This window comes from Crassostrea angulata, chromosome 4, assembly GCF_025612915.1.
Source record: "Crassostrea angulata isolate pt1a10 chromosome 4, ASM2561291v2, whole genome shotgun sequence".
In the NCBI taxonomy this organism is placed as follows: domain Eukaryota; kingdom Metazoa; phylum Mollusca; class Bivalvia; order Ostreida; family Ostreidae; genus Magallana; species Magallana angulata.
The window spans coordinates 5,472,494-5,481,763 of NC_069114.1; the positions used below are offsets into that span (position 1 = coordinate 5,472,494).

General features: G+C 31.8%; 1 pseudogene; it reads left to right on the forward strand.

Annotated features, from left to right (window-relative positions):
- Nucleotides 1-8,981, forward strand: part of LOC128180749 (uncharacterized) — a 38,864-nt pseudogene extending 29,883 nt beyond the window's left edge.
- Nucleotides 8,982-9,270: the final 289 nt, after the last annotated feature.

The following is a 9,270-nucleotide window of genomic DNA, read 5'->3' on the forward strand; positions in this document are numbered from 1 at the left end:
CATTCTATATAAAACAAAATGTCAGCTCGACGCCTTTATGGCCGTTCCGGCCTTTGATTATTATTTATGCTTTGTTACCTGGGAACTATATTCTGTATTTCGTGATTTTTAGCTCACCGAGACGAAGTCAGGGGGAGCTTATGCTATACCCTCGGCGTCGGGGTCGGCGTTGGTGTCGGCGTCGGCGTCCGGACCTGGTTAAAGTTTTTGTTGCAGGTCCTGTATCTAAGCTATTACTTGTCCTATCTAAACCAAACTTGCATGGATGATGCATCTGGACCTATTTATGGACTTGAAAGACTTGGATGCTGAATCTGAGTCCTAAATTTCAGATGCTGGAGGAGGTTAAGGTTGTTGGACCAGGTTAAAGTTTTTGTTGTAGGTGCCCTTTGATAGCAATATCTAAGTTACTGCAGGTCCGTACTTCACCAAACTTGCATGGATGGTGTGTCTTATGATACTGATGCACCAGACAGGCTTGAGTGCTGAATCTGAGCTATAGGTTTCGGATGCTGGAGGAGGTTAAGGTTTTTGGAGCAGGTTAAAGTTTTTGTTGCAGGTGTCCTTTGATAGCAATATCTAAGTTACTGCTGGTCCTAACTTCACTAAACTTGCATGGATGGTGTGTCTTATGATACTGATGCACCAGACAGGCTTGAATGCTGGATCTGAGCCAAAGGTTTCGGATGCTGGAGGAGGTTAAGGTTTTTAGAGCTGGTTAGAGTTTTTGAAACAGGTGCCCTCTGATGATTATATCTTAATTATTACTTGTCCTAACTTCACCAGACTTCCCAAGACTGATGCACCTGACAGGCTTGAATGCTGAGGCTGAGCCATAGATTTCGGATGCTGGATATGGTTAAGTTTTTTTGGAACAGGTCACATGTTTAATAGATAATAGTACTATTTCAAACTTGCATAGTTGATTAAACTCTATGAATGAATCACAGAAGAAGCTTCAGATGCAGAGCTTGATCTCCATTATCAAGGATGCTAAAAAATATATCTTAGTTATTACAGGTCTTAACTTCACCAAACTTGAATGGATGGTGTGTCTCATGATACAGATGCACCTGACAGGCATGGATGTTGAATCTGAGCCAAAGGTTGTGGATGCTGGAGCCGGTTAAGGTTTTAATTGCTAGTGCCCTCTGATGATGATATCTTAGTTATTACTGGTCTGAACTTCACCAAACTTGCATGGAGAGGCGTCTTATGTATTCTGATGCACCTGACAGTCTTGAATGCTGAATCTGAGCCAAAGGTTTCGGATGCTGGATGAGGTTTAGTTTTTTTGGAACAGGTCACATGTTTTATAGATGATAGCTTGCATATTTGATTTAGATATATTATAAATGAAACGCAGAGGTTGCTTCAGATGCAGAGCCTGATCTCCATTATCAAGGATGCTAAAGAAATCTCCTACCTCACTCAAACCTGCTCGATAGATAGATGTGTTTGTTGATAAATGATATAACATGATTTCTATGATATAGTATTGTATGGAATGAAACAATATTGTTTAATATTAAACAATATATTATCATATGTAATATTATAAAAAGTTATATGATACGATATGATATTGTATCAATGTTTTTGATATTTTATGTTATGATATTGTATCATGATATCGTTAATATGTATATTATGATACAATATTATATAATATTTTATTGTATTATTAATTTATTATTTCATCACATGATACTTTTACATAAGATATTGCAAATATAATATTGTCTCCTATGATACAACATTGTATATTCTATAATATTGTATCATACGATATTGTATAATATAATATTAGTTTCTGTAATATAGAATTATATCACATGAAATTGTATAATATGATACTGTACTAATATTATACATGTATAATATCGTATCATACAATATTCTATAATATGATATTGGTTTATAATATGATATATTATCACATCACATGAAATTGTTATGTATGATATTGTAAAATATATTATTGTATCATATTATGATACAATATGTATAATATAATTTTTTATTATGTAATATTTTACTTTTTCACATAATATTGTATCATTGGATATGATACAATGTTGTTTCAAATTATATTGTATCATATGATACAATATCATATTATGTATCAAAAATGATACAGTATCATACAATATCATACTATATTATACAATATAATATCATATGTTTTAATGTTATGATGATCGTATTATGTAATATGATATTGTAATATAATACTATATTGTTTTATATATTATGATATTGTATTATGTGATCAAATACAAAAATGTTTAACACAATACAATGTCATATCATACGTTACAATATCTTATCTCTTCATTGTTTATTATTGTATTTTATTGTATTATATATGTTGTAAATATGATAGGATGCAATATTTAATTTTATATTATTGTATTGATTAACATATGAACATATGAATATAATACAATTTTTTAACAGATGATATATGATATTGTGTCAAAACAAAATCCATGAATATCCAAGATCATAAAGTATGATTTTCATTTAATATGCTAAAGGTGATCTCATAAAGGTGAAGTCTCATAAGGTTGATGTCTCGTCTCGGTGAGCTTTGTAATCTGTGATTACCTATGTTAACGTATCAAATCAAACAGAGACTTCGGTAAATCAAACAGTTAACTGTTTACCTGCGCAAATTAAGCAAAATCTAATGTATCAAAAAAGTAGTGAAATACAATTCATTCTATCGGTAATTCGGCATTATCTTTTGCGTAATGGTAGATTAATGCTATAGGTTTTGTTAAGATGCTCGGCATTTTCTCGAGTTTATTCAGTTTAAATAGAGTTTGATACCGCGGACGGAAATATGTAGGTATATATATATATATATATATATATATATATATATATATATATATATATATATATACATATATATATGTATATATATGATTCATTTCGAAAAAATAAATTGTGTTCTTTATTTGTTATAGTGCATGTTTCTTGTGTTTAATTGTTTACAATTTCTATTTACTAACCATATTTGAGTGTTAAGCTTCGAATTATAAGCAAGATACAGAGATTTGCTCACAATTCTATGTTTGTACACAGATCTTAAAAACTAAAGATTAAAATAGTAAAAATAATTGTCAATATTTTTAAAGAAAATTTTCAAAGTCTGTTCTTCCAGAAACCAACTTTAACAACTTATTGTATTGTAAACTTAACCTTTTTTTATCATTATTACTCCTACTGTGCATGTGATCCTTGACTGTGTTTGTGTACATTTGTATAAACTGATTTTGAACCTCAAATACCAGTGAACTGGTCTTGAGTGAATAAAAGAATTGAAAATCTTAGGCCATTCTTTTTTTTCCATTTTAAATGCTGAATAGGAAATACCAAGTTAAAAATCTTAGGCTGAATGTAATAAACTCATGTGAACAAAATATGACTCAAACCTAGGCGAACTGTGAGCTCTGTATCTTGCTTAAAAATTCTACGATTGACGCTGAAATTTTGGCTGAACATTAGAAATTCTATATGAATTAGAGTATGTTAAATACTTGTACAAACAAAATAAAAGAATGATATTCTTCAATTTTGATAGTTTTTCAGACACGAGTAAATAAAAACGACATCTTTAAAACAGTGTACATAGTTTTGACACATTTCTGTTGCGGGGATAAAGTAATTATTGCTATTCCTAAGAATATATCACAGCGGAAAATTATCCTGGTTTGTACGCGAGGTAAATAACAGTCATTTAATTATAATGGAGAAGACAAATTAAATTTTTGAATGTTTTTAATTTGAGGAATTGAGCACATCGAGGTACAATTTTCTTTTTAAGATCTATGCATGTAGGATTTTTTAAATAAAAAACAGTAACTATTATATTTTTTTAAATTACAATAACTAGTAAGATGTTGATGAAAAAAATGTACCTATATGCTCTCATATATTTTGATCGCTTTACAAAGGGGGGGGGGGGGGGGGGCAGAACGAAAATACAGGGAATTGGAAGTCAACAACTTAACAGTGTACCCCTACCAAATGTTTAGTTTTATACCTTGTGTAGGATTTTCTTAATCAGATAAAAAAATAGTATTTCATGAAGGTACAATGTCAAAGATTACGTGTATGCAAAAATAAGTGCAAAATTCGAATACATGTATTTTACAATATTTATTTTTTGTTATTCTACCGAGGGACCATATGGCACAATATGTTTTGAACGCCCATTGTTGCTCAGGTGAGCGATGTGGCCCCATGGGCCTCTTGTGTTTAAACATCTCCTGGTTATTTTCCGCAAAACAAGAGTCAAATAATGTAATTTCTAATCATTGATTGTATTTTTTCATCGCATATGTATATTGTTTTCTATGAGTTAAAGGTTTGGAATGAATTCTAATAAAACATTTCACACGGTTCTCGCACACTTTGTTCCGAACGCTTTACACACCCGATGTGACCCGCAATTCACGACTTCGTTGAATTAGTAACAATATATTTTGTGCAAATATTTTTTTGCTGAATGAAAAAAAAACTGAACAATATAGATATTTAATTCTAAAATTACAAGTTCTCAATCGTAAAGGAATAGAAAACAGGAAAATTACCAGGTAATGGGAATATGTGTTGGATTATGAATGCGACGGCTGACGTGGGAGGGGGGGGGGGGTTGGGGGTTAAAATCGTGTTAAGTTGTCATGGTCATTGTAAAAGAATCGCAGAAATAAAAAACAGATATTGATAAAAGTAATAAATTTATTTGAAAACTTTATTTTTATTAAAATATGTTGGCAATTTTTAATTGATAAATATTATTAATGATTACACATGTTTTCGTCAGAGAACAGTAGTATTTTACCGTGCGTGATTTGCAGCGCTAGAGTTACTTCCCCATAGTGATTTGGCGGGAAAAAATCTATTTTTAGAAACTACATACCCTTACCTATCAAACGAGTACATAGAATATATATCTTACCAGGCTTCATTTTTTGGTCAATTGTACATTGGATACCTTAAAGATTATGTGAAATCTAGCTTAAGGCAGGGAATCAGAAAAGGGTCTTATTAATAAGGATGGAAAGTTGAAAAAAAAGGTTCACTTTTAAAACGTCATTCTTAGGTAGAATTATATCAGAATTCAATGCACAGAAATAATAAGAGAACTTGATATATATTACTTGATTTCATGTGAAAATATCTTTGATCATTTATGTGATTGTTTTGGCATAGATAAACATTGCATTGTCCTGAAAGGAACCGCAAACAATGTCAGTAAAACAGTCACAGAGATAGGTAGCATATTATCCTCAGCTAGTTCAGCTGTCAGTCCAAGGAGACGAAAAGAAAACTGTCATCAACGGGGCACCTCCAGTTACTGGAAACATCTGTTGGAGGAAAATCCAGTTCCAGATTACTGGAAATTCTTTCAGGATGGGAAAAGTTTTGTTGATATCGCAAGAGGCTTTTTCACCTCCACAGAAACACGTTATGAGGTGGATTCCAAAACTTTTAAAGCAATCTGCAAACTGGTGGAGGACACATTCAATTTCGAATTAGTGGGAGCGGAAGCTGATGCTAGAAATCTCAACCATATAAGATTACGTGTGAAGAAAGTGGAGATAATTGAAAACTTGGATTTGTTTAAAATTTACAATAAAAAACGTTGCGAAATGTTGAAAAACAGTCTGAATGATAAGAGAAGTTTCCCACGAAAACTTGAAAAAATTCCAAGATGTGAAGGAATACAAAATGTAACACGTAAAGGAGAAATAATGACAGAAAAAAGTATTAGTAAAAGGCTAATGAAGGATATAATTCCAGAACTGAATGAAGTGTATTTATTTCATGGCACAAAGAGGGAATATGTTGCAAATATCACATCTAAAGGGGTTAACCCTAAGTTAGGAAGTGATGAGGGCATGTTTGGTCGTGGCGTATATGGTTGTGAAAGCTCAACAAAAGCTGATCAGTACGCAGGTGTGTGTTTTATTGAATATTTAATTACGGTTTTAAGAATCGTACATATTTTGTGAAATTATATTATGATATATTTACATCTACCAAGTATGATTTCCTCTATTTCTTACGGAAACTTACAGTTAATTCATAGCTCTATAGAAACAGCCAGACTGAAATCTATACATGCCCCGTTTATCGATTGGTCCAAACCTACAGCGACCTTAGAAAAATCACGGACTGCATAAAATAATCATGATATTGTCAGACTCAAATTTCCATAGGAGACGATTTGGCTGTTTCTTTTAGCCAACATACTGATGTACATGCATTCACAGTAATTTAGTGAATTTAACAATCAATTTATTAATGTTAAAAGAGAGATGTAAATATAAACAACAGAATGTTTTTAGTGGTTCACATGGGTTATAAAGGTAGCAATCATTGCAGAAAAAATTTACATATAAACCTAGCTGCTAACTAATGCAGGCTATATATTTTTTCTGCAATGTTGCCAGCTTCATATCATGCATGATCGAATCACCTAAGGAAGCTAGCACTTTATTGTTTAAATGAGATACTGATTTAAAGGTGTTTAATGTAGGCTACAAAAATGAAGCTACCTGCAGAGAAGTTCAGAAGATAAATATTATAATTTAAAGATCGACAAGTTATCACATTGGTCATCTTTGCTAGCCAAATGTTTACAATCTGTTCCTCTGCAAGAGCGTAGAACAGATCATAAACCCTTGGCTAGGGAAGATGCGTAATGATAAAAAATTCAGCGATAATGGTTTTATCATATGATTCAGTTCTTAATTGAATTAACTGAGACTTAATTGAATTAACTGAGCCTTAATCATTATGGTATGTGAGGTAAACCTCATCATCATTTTTGTAAATTTGAATTTGTCTGCTAAAATATAAACCTACTATGAGGAGACTTGAGAAAGAAAGTTCATTCATGGACAAAATGTATAGCAGTATGGAAATTAGAATAAATAGCAAATGTTAATGTTAGGTATAACTGCAGGTCTCTTGTATGTGTATGTGTGTGTGTGTGTGTGTTTGTGTGCATGCATGCTTGTGTGTGTGTATATTTAAGGAAAAAGCTAGGAATCATTCTTTGAGTATTATGAGGTGATAATTTTGGTTGGGGTGTGATCAAATCCAATAAAGCCGGAAGGGCTTTATGATAGATTTTATCATGCCCTGACCGAAATCATCACCTAATAATATTCAAAGAATGATTCCTTATTACTTATATTTATATAATTTTAAGCCATATAAATTAGCAAACCCAGCTGGTGCCTCAATTTGGCGTCATTTGAAGTTCTGGGTTATATAGTGCAAAATTGATACGTAGTGTTATCACAGGCAAAGACACTGGAAAATGTAAATATATATTATATGTTGTTCAATTTTTTTTTTTTTTTTGGAATTGATTGTGATATTTAATTTAGCTAACAAAAAGGAAAATCGTTTGAGGGTAAAGCATTACTTATGATCATATTCACTTTGTAAAAATCTAGTAAACTAGCCAGTACATATGGTAGCTTGTTCATCTTTGATGTAAGCATTTAATTTACTTTTGGATAATGCATATTGCAGATGACAAGGACAAAAGAGGGCCAGAGGGAAGGATGTTTCTGATGCGTTTCTTGCTTGGGCACATGTACTTAACAGAGAAACCCAACAAGTACAAGCTTCCTCCTTGTTATAACTGCCGGAGAGATTGCTGTACTAACCTATCTCACCAGACCTACGACTCCGTGGTGGGGATGAAGCAGTTTGGTGGGTTGTTCCGGGAGTTTGTGGTGTATGAAAAGAACCAGTGCTACCCCGAATATCTTATCACATACACCAGAGAGTAGTAGAACTCTTGAACAGTCAATACTCAAAAAATTACTTTTTATACCACACTTTTAAACATCATTGTATGGATATAACTTGAAATGTTAAACAACTGTCTTTAGACTGTTATAAGGATACTTATTTTAGAATTTATATCTTTAGTTTTTTTTTAGCAAACTTTTCTTTAGTTAAGTGCAGATTTAAGAGGGCTGGCTGGCTATTGTTATTTTTAGACTTTGTTGATCTCTTTAGGAAGAAAAGCTTTGTATAAAGATAAAGGAACATACTGTAGAAGCACATATTTTCGTTGGGTTAAATTTTCGTTGTTTTTAACCAAATAAAATTCTGTTGGCATTTAATTTCGTCATAACGTAATCTCTTTGTATAATTTGGTTAAAAATTCGTCATGGATTTAATTTTGTTGATATATACTGCCAACAAAAATAACAAACTTTAATTCTCACCGAGTATTTCTGCTTCTACAGTACATTGTATTCATATTTTCTAAAAAGCTACATAGAATTTTTCTTTACTTCATACATGTACATGCAACCATTACAAATAGAAATTATATCTTAAAATATAAGGTAGAAATGATGTGCAACGTCATCCACCTACTAGCCTCCTTAAAGAATATCATGATATACCGGGTAATATAATTGTAAATCAGAGTTTACAAGCATGATTTTATTTTATTTTGATGCAGTGCTATAAAAAGATAATTTTAAAAACAATTTTGATTAGATCTGACTATTATATAACAATATAAAATTAATTAAAACATGTTTAACAATAATGATGTCAAACCTAATAAATATCAATACACTAAAACACTGTTATAATGAACACACTTATAATGAATTGATGTTTACAGCGAAGTGATTTTCGTTCCCCGTGACTATATTATATTTATGTTGTGAACTTGACGGATATAATGAATTACGCTTATGATAAAGCAAAATCACCCTTCCCTGGCACTTTGTAATAACCTTGTTTTACTGTATCAATGTCAATTACTAATGATACAGCTGGTATTTTTTTCATAAAGTATCAAAAATTAAATCCTAGCAATATGCACACCTCTGATATATGTACAATTGATCTTCAAAAACAGCAATTTCCTATCTTGAAAACTGTTAGGGTAGTTATCTGTACAATAGAGGTACCTTATATGCAATATTTTGCCAAAAAATGTCAAAGTTCATCAGCTGGTATTTTTTACATAAATTATCAGAAATCAAAATCCTAGCAATGTGCACACTTCTGATATATTATAGCATTGAAAAATGATTTTTTTTAAGTATACAGTCTCATAACTGCAGCGGTGTGTGCATGCCTACAAATTGAGTAACCCGCGTTAGACCATAAATTTCCTATCTTATCCTCAGGTTAAGTTAATATTAATGGAAGAGCCACAGTAACACCCACAAGTGCGAACTTTGATTTTCGCATGTGACGTTGCAG